The sequence below is a fragment of the Euprymna scolopes genome, chromosome 22 (assembly GCF_053919585.1).
Source record: "Euprymna scolopes isolate OS-2025 chromosome 22, ASM5391958v1, whole genome shotgun sequence".
Taxonomy (NCBI): Eukaryota; Metazoa; Mollusca; class Cephalopoda; order Sepiida; family Sepiolidae; genus Euprymna; species Euprymna scolopes.
In genome coordinates, this window is record NC_136503.1 from 111,829,924 (window position 1) to 111,843,046 (window position 13,123).

A 13,123-nucleotide genomic window follows, 5' to 3' on the forward strand; every position below is an offset into this window, starting at 1 on the left:
AGAGAGAGAGAGAGAGAGAGAGAGAGAGAGAGAGAGAGGAGGGGACAACGAGAGATAGATTGTCTAAATGAAAAAAAATAAAAATAAAATAAATGAATAAAAGAAAACAAAAATCAGAAAACAAAAAAGCTATTGAACTCGTAATAAGTATAAATTGTCAAGAGAAAACGGGAGGGAGGAAAAGAGAGAGCATGAAAAAAAGTCAAGAAACAGAGAGAACAAGGAGAGAAGGCAAGAGAGAGAGAGATAGAGAGAAAGAGAGGGGGAGAACAAAAGAAAAGTCAAGAAAGAAAAAGATGAGAGAGAGAGAGAGAAAGAGAGAGAATTTGGAAAAGAAAGAAAAAGAGAGCGAGTGAGAAAGACATTGTTTGGATAAAAAAAAGACTGAAACAAGAAAACAAAAATCAGAAGTAAAAAAAGTTATTGAACTCGTAACAAGTATAAATAAAAAAGAGATGGGGGGGGGATTCAAAAGAGAGACAGAGAGAGAAAGATGAAAAAAGACTGAAAGAAAAGAAAAATCAGAAGACAAAGAAAAAAGTTTAAGAAATAATGATTGTAAATTGTCAGAAGAGAAAGAGAAAGAAAAGTAAACAAAACAAATGAGAGTGAGTGGGAAGGAGTAAGAGCAACAGGCGAAAAAGTATGAGAGGAAGAGGAGGAGAAAAGGAGTGATAGGGGAAGGATTAAGAGTGAGAGAATGCGGGGGGGGGGGAGAAGAAAAAATCAGAAGACAAAAAAAAGTGATCAATTTTCAAACAATTTCTTTTCGTAAATTTCCTTCTTTTGTCTCAAACCTTTTTTATTTTTCTCTTTTTTTTTTTTGTTTGTTTTGGTCCGAACTTTATTGCACTTCATTTCAATTGAACTAAATTGTTCAATTATTTCGTAACACACTGCGATTGTTTGAAGGCATTTCTCACAGCGCCGAAGGTTACATGTTAAACCTTGTAATACCCTATGGTCAGATTCAATTGATTTGCACCAGTCAGCGCTGTCGACCGTCATTTTGAAACTGTAAGTACAACTAACATTTGGAACCACTCCCCCATGAAAATGTTGAGGTTAGTAAATAAACAAAAATGGATAATCTGTTTCGGAAATTTTTTAGACGAAGACTGAAAATTCGTATTATTTGGATTCTCCAGACAACTGTTCTCATCTTGAGTGTCAGGTTCACAATGTTTCGACCTTCTTCACGTATCTCTTGTCGAACTCAGCAATCTTTCTGCAGAACTCATGAATCTGCACGGAATTATTCGGATTACTGTTTGCATCTTCAGATTACTGTTCGCATCTTCAGTGTTCTCTCAGCCACGTGGCGCAGTGGATAAAGTACTTGGTGAATTCAGTTGTAAGTTACACTCTCCTGAAGGTTTATGGTTCAATCCTCAGTGCATATGACACTTAAAATACAATTGCAAATTACGTAGGACCTGTTAATTAAATGAAAGGTTCCGTTCAAAATTCTGTGCAAATTCCCGATTTTTACAGAAAAAGTCCTGATTTCGACAAGTTACACCTGCAGAAGGTCAAAGGTTACACAGACTGGAACATACGAATAACACTCAAGATGAGAATGGTGGTAGTCCGACTAATCTAAATAATTTGCACTTAAGAGAAGTTTCAAACGTGAAAAATTATGCAGGTCAATCGAAGATTACAGTTCTTGCATTTGGTAAAAGTTATTTGTTTTAAAATTGTTTTTTCTCATCTTTTTTTTTTTGTTAACTATACTGTACAATCGGTATTCGTTCTAATTGAAGCTTGAATCCGATTTGGTTGTTGGGAGATATTCCAATATCATTTTGTTGAAAATGATATTCTCAGTGCGGGCAATAAAGTAAAAATACAATTGCGAATTGGGACTTCTATCAGATCATGGCCAACGAATTGAGAGCACCCTATTTATAAAAAAAGAGGGTTTCTTCGAAATTCTGTGCAGATTTCAGAGTTCAAAGATTCCAAAGTTTGGCAAGATACATCTGAAGAAGGTTGGAGGTTACATCAGCCGAAACGTGGGAATAACACTCAAGATGAATTACAGTTCGCATCTTGGATGTTATACTCCAACGTTTTGACTGATGTAACCACTGACCTTCTTCATGTCTATCTTAGTTAAATTGTGACCTGTGGCGTAATGCATTTAATTGTTTCAGTAAGAATCAGTTCTAACTCGTAGTCTTCTGCAGGTTGAAGGTTAAATCCTCGGTTTGGGCAATACTAAAAATACAATTACAAATTAGTTAAGACCTCAATTTGGTCATGGCTGACGGAACATGAGCAAGTTAGCCTTGTGGATTTTTTTTTTTTTTTTTGGAAACCACTCCAGACAAAGCATAAAGGCACTTGATGTAAGGAGCTCAAAAGGAAAATATACTACTACTTCAAGGTCAAAAACCTGCCAACGATAAGGATTAGATTGCTAGATTCTGAACCAGAAAACAGCAATTATTTCACCTTTGTCAGAAACATCGCTCATGGAATGTGAGGACTAAAGGAGAAAGTAAGGGAAGCAAGAGTTACAAGGGTGCCGAAAGTAAACCCAAGATCCACTTTCTAAACTTAAAGGGTTCCATTCAAAATTCTGTTTAAACTCCCAGAATCCAACAAGATGCACCGGCAGAAAGTCAAAGGTCACACCATCCAAAACTTTGCGAGAATAACATCCAAGGTGAAAACAGTAGTTTGAACAATCAAAATTTTTTTTTTTTTTTTTTTACTCATGTCCCCTCCCCCCCTACCCCAACTAGGCATATTGCCACTTGGACGTAAGGGGCTACTATTTAGAACCATGTCTAGGAAAGATTAACAAAATGCTGGTTTATGTTACATTTAAACTTCTGCATATCAGTACAGCCAGGGAAGCAGGTAGCAGGAAGGGAATTCCAAAGTCTAGCTGTTTGAGGGAAGAATTTATTAGAATAAAAAGCTTTCTGGCATTTAGGGACCTCAACAGTGAAGGGGTGAGATTTTGTGACTAAACGGGTTTGCCAGGGATATGTACGTCGAGGGGGTACAAGTACAACACATTCCCTTAAAATATTTGTAAAACAGACACAGAGATGCAACATTGCTGTGATGGGACAGCGGCTGGAGCTTAGTTGATAATGTGGGCCAACTCAAAAAGTGGATAACCTTGTCAAAGTTGAATGCATGGTTATATCTACAACTAACTGTATGTAACCAGCATTGCCCGGGATCCATTAATATTTTCAAATAAAAGTGTAAAATTTTTTTAAATAGGTAAGAAACAAAATAAAATAATAATAATAGTGTGTAAGTTACATAGAGGCGAGAAATGCGCATATACACAGGAACATGCAAACTGGTTACAAACTGTTACCAATAGAGTAAAGAGAAGAAGAATTGAAATAAGGAAGATAAGTCATAATTTAAACTGAAAAAATTTGTTTCTATTACATTATTTAAGTCATAATTTGTCCCCCAACAAAAGTGGGGGTGGACCTGTAAATTCACCTTTGTCCGTTCGTCCGTTTGTCTGTCTGCACTTTTCTCAATAACTACGTCTTCGAATTTTTTGAAATTTTGCACAAACATTAAACATGATATAAGTAAAAAAGTAATAGAACAGATTTTCCGGGAAAACTGCCCCCCCCCCCCCGAGGTGTCTTTCAGGTTAGAATGGCTAAAATTTACACTTTTGTGCTTATTAAAAAAATTGATAACTTGAATTTTTATAAAACTTTCTGAAAAGTTGTAACTAACTGATTTCTTTATAATTTTGATTGTTTATAGTTCGTGATAACTCTTGGCTGTGACCCAGGGGCTCTTTTAGGGCTAATAAAAAACACTCCATTTTTGGGATTATTTTACCATATTTGTCCAAAATTTTCTGTGTATGTCTATTTAGCAGTTTTGCATGGTGTTGAACTCAAATTTAAATATGTTAAGGCCTTGGGGACTTTTGGGGCTAAATGGAGGTGGGTGCATAAATGATGAACTTAGTCATTTCTTTTTTTGCATGGTTCAGAACTCAAATTTACATATGTTAAAAACTGCACCGTTTGTTCATTTTCACCAGGATTTGACGTCTGTTGGGGACTTTTGGGGCTAAATCAGGGGGGCGGGGCTGAACTTAGTCATTTTTTTTTACGCCTCATTCACTGTGCACTCACAAGGAGCTACGCAGGCTTCACTTATTTTAAATTGTCATAACCGTAACAATCTTATTATAATTAGAATAGTTTTATCAAATAGGATAGCGTGAAATGATTATAGAATCTGATTATCTCCCATCCAGGTCACCCGGTGACAGACAGAAAAACAATCTTCAAATATGAATACTTAATATGCAATCCTGAACCAACTGGCAGTCTATTCAGAGAATGTAGGTGGGATATGCTCTAGTCATAAAATCTTCTAATTTAAAGTTTAGACTTAGTGGATGTCGGCTGCCATAAAAAGTGACAGAGTAACTTGGTTGAGTGTGACCTGTTGACCTTGATTATTTGTGTCTGTGACCTGCTGACCTTGATTGTGTCGATCACAAAAAAGCAATGGACAAAGCTTTTACTTCAAAATTTCAAAGATATTTTCCATGCAAACAGCCATCTAAATTATTTTTTTTAAATTACATTTTCACCCCAAACAAGGCACTTTGATGTAGGGGCTACTATCAGGGACCTAAGTTGCAGGGATACTGTGTAGGGAGTTGAGCAGCAAGATGTCTGTTCATATTACACTTGAACTTCCGCATGTCAGTACAGTTAAGGAAGCAGGAACCCAGAAGGGAATTCCAAAGTCTAGCAATTCTGGGAAAGAAGCTATTAGAGTAGAAGGCTTTCTTACATCTAGGGATCTTTACTGTGTAGGGGTGGGATTTTGCTGATTGTCGGGTTTGCCGGAGGTATTTATGTCAAGGGGGTGTACAAAGGTTTGTAGTTCTTCGGAGCATTCACCTTTAAAATACATGTAAAACAAGCAGAGAGATGCAACATTTTGTCGATGGGACAGGGGCTGAAGCTTAGATGACAGTTAGGGACTTATCAGGTTGGCGAATCTCTTTTGAACCTTGTCCAGAGTGAGAGACTAGTAGCAGATGCACAAGTCCAAATGTGACAACAGTACTCCATACATGGGTGAATGCTGACCTTGTAGATACTTTCAGGTGTAAGTAACTTTCTAGTACAGTAGAGAGAGAGCCCACCTTTTTCGCAGCAGCCTTAGCAATGTTCTCGATGTATCTGTTCCAACTCATGTTCCCTGTGAACGTTAAGCTAAAGAGTTTGCACAAAGTACTTTCAGGTAATGTATCTTTAGCCATAGCTATTGGTGATTCAGAAGGTTTCATGTAATTATTAAAAGAAACAAGCAGCACTGAACGTTACCATCCATTTTTTACCCCATTCCACTACAGATTGGAGGTCTTCCTCCAGGGTTTCTGCCATTGCCTTGGATATATGATCATTCGTTTTCCCCTTGTGCCTGCTATAGAGCATAGTGTCGTCAGCAAATATGCGTATCTCAGAGACAATTTTATCAGGGAGGTCATTTATGAATGTCAGGAATAATAAAGGTCTAAAGATCGATCCCTGAGGTACATCTGCATTTATATCATATTGTTTGGACGTACAACCATCGAGGAAAACCTGGATTCTTCTCTTATTTAAGAAGGATTTAATTCTAAATGATAATGCATAACAATCAAACATTAATTTATTATGAACTGTTTAAAAAATAATTATGCAAATTGGACATTCAAATATTTGTCTTAAAGTAGTACTCAAAAAAGAATATACTTAGAGTTTAAAAGTCTGTTTAAGAACACATGGTAAGGATATTACAACAATACAAAGAGATACAGGTGGAGGTGCCAGGATTGATTGCTCCACATGAAACCGGTCGTAAATAGACCATTAAACCGGTGGATAATAGAAAGACAGGCGATCGTTTCTACTAGAACGGAAACACTGGAATACATTGATATGTTATCATCCTAATAAATTCTACATATATTCTCAATACCGAAATACTTTTTGCTTGATCATTAAACTGTTATAAAATTGGAATTAATTTGGTTTAGATAATGTTATTTCAGTGATATCTTAAAGCTGAAAATCTTCCAATATAACCATTTTTTTTTTTTATAACGAATGAATGAACTAAAAAAGCACCATAACGATATCGTTTGGCTTATAAAGGCATTGGTGACTAAAAACAAAATTTAAAAAAAAAAAAAAAAAAAAAAAAGCAGCAGCCGCCATTGTCGAGTGCGCTTCCTTCTCCCACCTTATTAACCTTCCTCTTTCTTCTCCCCCCCCCCCACTTTGACACAAAACTCTCCACTCTTTGAACCAATCTTGAATATATCTCGCGTGTTTTGTCGATATTCTGGCTTATGTCATAAGGAAAATTTATTTGAAAATGGGTCATTGGAAGAAGCAGAACATACTGAGGATCTCTGGATACTCTTTGCCAGGTTGTTGCCAATAATGACGTGTGTGACAACAGCTAGTGAATATTAAATCTAATATATAAATCTGAAACGTCGGTTTGTTTGTGTGTTTGTGCGTTTGTTTGTGTGTTCGTAGGCCCGCTAAAAATTTTCTCTCAGCCACATTCAATTAGGGTCGAAATCGAAACCATATATAGAAGCCATTTCAAAATCCTATGTTGCATTAATTAAATAACAGTAACACGTTTTGATGGTAATATAGGAATACCATACCACCATAACCTTGAGCCCCTAGAGGGGCATAGGCCATCCACAACAGTGTCAACGTGAATGTGCCGTATTAATATAGGAATGATAAATCAAAAAAAAACTTTTCGCATTTATTCATTTAGAGATGTGTGGGTATGTCTAATATATACAATTAACTTGCTACAATTATCAAAGCTTTGATCGATATAAAGGATACAAAGTTTAGACTTGGCAAGTGTTGGCCGCCATAAAAGCAGATTGACTGACTTGGCTGGTGATGCACTTAGTGTTGATCACAGAAAAAGTGTTCAGCTTTTGCTTCAAACTTTCATGACACCAGCTGCGATGGACGGGTCATGTTATGTGCATGCCTGACTACCACCTTCCAAAGCAAATACTCTACGGTCAGCTAAAAGAGCGAAAGCGGTGCCAAGGAGGACAAACAGGAGATATAAGGACAACATAAAGACCCACCTGAGACAGTGTCACTTCAGCCTTACCAGCTGGGAGGGTGCTACTTTTCAGAGAGGCATATGGAGCAGAATGGTCCATGAAGGCACAGCTCACTCAGAAAAGGACCTCCACAGAGCTGCAGAAAACAGGAGGAAGCAGAGAAAGGAGGGATCTACTACCAGCACAGCTCCTTCCACCTCTTTCGCTGAATTGTCGATCACTCACACATGGCCCCACTGCAATAAAATCTGTGGGTCAAGGATCGGCCTCCACAGCTGTCTGAGAACCCACAAATGACCAGACTGACAGAACAATCAAAACGACTGACTTGTGTGGACAATGCCTTTCAACCACGTTAGTACGAACGATGAGGGGATGTTCTGTCATGATTTTACCCTTGCCTATGACCTCACTCAGATTGTTCGCGAGCCCATCCGTGTGCCTAATACTACAGGCCAATATGCAAGCCTCCTATACCTTTTTCACTCAACTTCCCCTGAGCTATGTTCATATTCCATTCTTTCTCCTCTAGGATCCTCCGACCACTCCGTCGTATCAGTTAAGATAAAAATGAAATGTAATAAGTCCCCAGACGTACCTTCACCCTACCGTACTGTATACCGATACTCCACGGCTGACTGGGATACTCTTTAAGCGTTGCCTTAAGGAGAAGTGCTTTCCAACACCCTGGAAAACCTGATCAGTATGCCCTGTATTTAAGAACTTAGGTGATAAGTCATTTCCCTCTGTACAGACCAATAAGTCTCCTGTGTGTCATGACTAAGTAGCTGGAATCCACAATAAATACAGAAATAGTCAACCACCTCAGCAGAAATAACCTTCTTAGTGACACGCAATATGGTTTCCATTCTGCTAGATCTACAGCAGATGTGCTAACGGTTATATCTCATAGGATTAGTGAATCTCTCGACAAAGGCTTCCTTTCTCTATCATTAAATCATTACTCTCTGATGGGCTCATAAGAGTAGTGGTTGATGGACAAAAATCAGAGGCCTAGAGTATTAATGCTGGAGTCCCTCAAGAGTCCATCCTGGGCCCAACTCTCTTCCTGATCTACATCAATGATCTCCCTAAACACATACTTAAATCATTAGTTGACATCTATGCTGATGACATGATCATCTACGGCAACACATCAAAGGCTGTAAATGACAAAGCTCTCTCTGATTTTCTCTCCTCTGATCTCGAGTGCGTGGTTCAGTGGGGGAAGACGTGGCTGGTTACCTTTAATGCATCTAAAATCAAACTCCTATCTTTACATCATCAACGCTCTGATCCCCATATGGCATCAATTGAAATGGATGGCTCTCATCTAGGAGAAGCCTCATGTTTTGACAAGCTTCTGGGCTTGACCTTCACTCCTGATCTAAAATGGAACACGTGCATCAAGTCTGTTACCAAGGTTGCTGGAAAGATGGTGGGATCCTTCTACCGCTCCAGAAGATATCTCACCCCTGATGCAATTCTCTATCTATATAAAAGCCAAGTACGTCCAAGGATGGAATACTGCTGCCATATCTGGGCAGGAGCTGCTAAAAACAGCCTATCCTGCCTTGACAGAGTACAAAATAGACTTTGTGGCTTAGTGGGGGATGCCCTTTTCTCCTCCCTGCAACCTCTCTCCCACAGAAGAGACATTGCAAGCTTATCTTTGTTTTATCATTATTTCCATGTCACGTGCTCGTCTGAACTCCAATCTCTGGTCCCCCCTCGCCAATCTTTTACGAAAAACACCAGACTAGCTGAATCCACTATCAAAAACTTTTCCCACTCTATATCTATGCCTAAATCAAAACGTAGATTCCATGAACAAAGCTTCTTTCTTAGAAGTGCACGTCTGTGGAACTCTGTTCTGTCTACCTGCTTCCCACCTGACTACAACCTCGACGTCTTCAAGTCCAATGTAAACAAATTCCTGATGAACCACCCCCTTAAGTAGACACTTTATTAAATCTCCACACTAATGTACTGTACTTACAGTAACCCTTATCCCTGAGTGGCTTCCGGGCCTTGATAAGTGGTGACCACCTTGTAAAAAAAAAAAAAAAAAAAAGAAAAGAAACTAATAAAGGGAAAGAAACACTCTGAAGTTAAAATCATTTTGATATTGTAAAAAGAAAAACTGCTGAAAAGAAAAAAAACAAAATGGCTATGCAGAATCAAATATCAGCATATCAGACACCATGCTATTTAGGTCTATAATGCACATATACACAGAAAAATAGTAACTGATGACAGAATGTTACCAACATAGAGAAAAGATGAAAAGCTGAAGAATTGCACAATAATAATTGAAATAATGTAAGGGGATAAGTCATATTTTACCCTTTGTTTTCAATCATGGCTTAGTTAAGCGTATAATAAAAATGTTTTGTTAAAATCTTCAGTGAGAGTAAGGTTATCATCATGGTCATTAAAATAAATAAAAATTAAATTATTTACAAATTGATTTAAAATCATTTTGATTGCTTTTTGAATGAACTAAGTTCAGGAAACTTGTCATTACCAATCAGCAGAGCGTTACCACTGTCAACTAAGCATTGCGTGCGTGCACCGGGCAAAAACAGGTACACTTAGAAACATGGTTTTCGATGCCATAAGAAAAAGCATTGGTATGACGTAAGCAAAAAAAAAAAAAAAGAAAAAGAAAAAGAAAAAAAAGAAAAGAGAAAAAAAAGAAAAAAAGAAAAAAAGAGAAAAAGAGAAGAAAAAAAAGAGAAAAAGAGAAGAAAAAAAAAGAGAAAAAAAGAAAAAGAAAAAAAGAAAGAAAAAAGAAAGAAAAAAAAGAAAGAAAAAAAAAGAAAGAAAAGAAAGAAAAAAAAGAAAAAAAGAAAAAAAGAAAAAAGAAAAAGAAAAAAAAGAAAAAAAAGAGAAAAAAGAAAAAAAGAGAAAAAAGAAAGGGAACCGAAACATGCAGACACAGTTAGCCAATCAGCAACCTGTGTTAGTTTGATGTGCATGCGTGGTGTGCCTCTGTGCGACTTGAAAAAAGAAAAAAAGATTATGTCACTTCTTGGATTGTTTTCGACTATGGTTAAGAAATGGCTGTCGGATAATCGAATAAATGTCTTGCAGTGGCCAAGTCAAAGTCCTGCCTTGAATCCAATCGAAACTCTTGTCAAGAAAAATGTCAATAAGAAGAATCAAAAATTCAATGTATTGGAAGAAATTTTGAAGGGAGAATGGTCAAATATTTCCATCAATATTTGTCAAAACTTACTAATGAACTATCGAACGCGTCTGGAGGTTGTAATTAAAAACAAAGGCTTTGCGACTTGCAAATAAGATGTCAATAAATTTGACTGACATTTTTTGTTTTTAATTATTGCTTGTAATTTGTTAAAAATAAATTATGAAAATAATTGCATTGGTACTTCAATTTTTTAATGCTTACAAGACATACAGTTAAAGTTTAACTAAAAAGTTATCCTGCAAATATATTGAATGGATAAGATAAGGTGCCAATAATTTCAACGTTAACTTTATATAAGAGTCACCACTTATCAAGGCCCGGAGGCCACTCGAAGATAAGGGTTAATGAGTGTACAGTAGTCAATGGGACAATATTGTAATAATTGTTTGGTAAATTGGATTACTTAAGGAGACGACTCATCAAGAATTTGTTTACGCTGGACTTGAAGACAATCATTGTTGTCAGCTGGAAAGCTGGAAAACAGAAGATAAACAGTGGAGGAAATTATTGACAGTGGTTTCAGCTAGACGATTGTTTTTTGTGAAAGTTCAGTGAGGAGGTAACACAGATTGGAGCTAATATGCATTAGCTGGATGATATGGCTTAAACAAACACATGTAATCATAAAGAAGTCGACCCCATTAACTGGATGGCACAAGGCCATGAGTTGGGAGTATTGAGACCATTGAAGGAGGAGGAAGAAATATGAAACAATATCTTTAATCCAAACAGAATTAGAAGAACGAATTCGTTGCACCCTGAAGCAATAAACGCAACTCATTGCGAGGGCTAGCGAATATTCATTGCAGTCTGACTCTTATTGTGTTTTGCACCAGGACTCTACCCGGAGAGTGTAAGGTTTCATGCCTCCTATGAACTATATATGGATATATGGATTAATATCTTCTACGTGATTACCCAATGGACAGCTTGGTGTGTTGTACTCCTTGCTATCTATAGAGATCTTTCTCTTAAAAAAAAAAAAAAAAAAAAAAAAGAAAAGAAAAAAAAAAAAAGAAAATCCTGTATTACATCCGATGCCTGTTAATCGGATTTAAGTGACTTTGAAATTAATGAATTCATGCCATGTGCTTGATCCCCAAGTTGGCTCAGTAAGAAATCCTTCCAACTACGAAAATCATTAGTTGTCCATTTCCTTCTTGCGAATTTAAGCCCCAATTGGACTTTCCTGATACTGAGAATTCTGAAAGACATTCTTTTACCATTTTTTTTTTTTAATATCTTTCTGCCAATATCCTTTTTTGTTGCAGCATTGTTGATTATTCTAAAGAAAAATAAAAACCAGAACAAAAATAAAAAATAAAAAAAATAACAAATGAAAATGATAAAACTCAATTCTCTGAATTGGCTCCTTCCATTTTTCTTGTTTTGTTGAATTTTTATGCCTTTTATTAACAACTGCCATTCTTACCTCATTCTTTAACCATAGGCATGGGAAATCTAACAAGGATACTTTAGCCAATATCTGACTCTGTATCATATGAGGATCTCTGTCCCCATGGGTCTGCCATTTGATGGGATATAGGTGGGTGGCGCATTTCTGTTGGTGAACCCCCCCACCCCTCTTGATCGAGACAGAGCAGAGCAAAACTAACCCTAAGTCTAAGGACTGCGATTGAAGTTAATGCAAATGCTCCAAACTGGATCGGAGATGTGATAATCGAGCATGTGTGTGCAGTGTGATATGCTGAAGTGAAAGCGAAATTGAAGCGAGGGTGGAGGACATGCATTGCATGGAGAGAAATATGAGAATAATATACTGGACATATAATGCAATTCTTAAAGACAGACTTAGATCTGATGACCTCAGGGGAAGATTAAATCTGGAATATGTAGAGAGGTGTGTGATGCAGAACAAGGGGTTTCATTGGTTACATTGAAATAATGGTATAGTGCTTTGATTAGATGTAGAACAGTTAAGGCAGCAGGGACGGTTACAAAAAGACATTGAAGTGATAAGGATAGATTTAAGAGGAATAAAGTCCTGGACGATATCCATTCACATTAGAGAGATAAATCCAGATTTCACATGTTCAGTGCTTATATACCTGTTTCGGCATCAAAATGGTAAACGACCAACCCTCCGCATACCCGTAAAATTGACCTTGTGCCACATTTCAGGGTTTTTCTTTACCTGCAAATGTGCGGACAAACATTATTCAGAAGATGAACATCTATGCTGATGATGCAACTCTTTTTTCTAATGTTGCTTCTCGCCCATCTCCGTCGGATCAGGTGATCTAGAAGTTCTCATGTGTAACGCCATCATGTTATACTTGGATGAACTTGTGGATTAGAGTATGAAACTAGCCTGGGTGCCCGGAGGTGTGTGTTGATCAAATAAAAAAAAAAAGTGGTAGTAAGCAGGCAGGCTTGAACCTGTACCACGAAGGAGGAAAAGAATGTGAAAAAACAAAAAACAAAAACATGACGTCTTAATCATTGCATCCATTGGCAAACCGGAAGTGGCAAAGGTTTAAACTAAGGCTAGTCAATCAAAAAGAGGGGATGACTTTCGAAAATATCGGCGAAGAAAGCGACCCTCCTTGTAGAAAAGTGCCTAGTTGAGGGTGAAGGAATTAATATTTTTAGCCAATTTTTCGATATTTGTTGTCCAAAGGGCTGAGCTTCAAAACGATACCAATCTTGTGAAAATCCATCGCCTCTGTCGAAAGTTTTAAGCAGAAATACAAACATACATACATTTAAACAGACAGATGGAATTTATATTATAGACTAGCGGGGGTTACCCGGCGATGCCCGGGTGT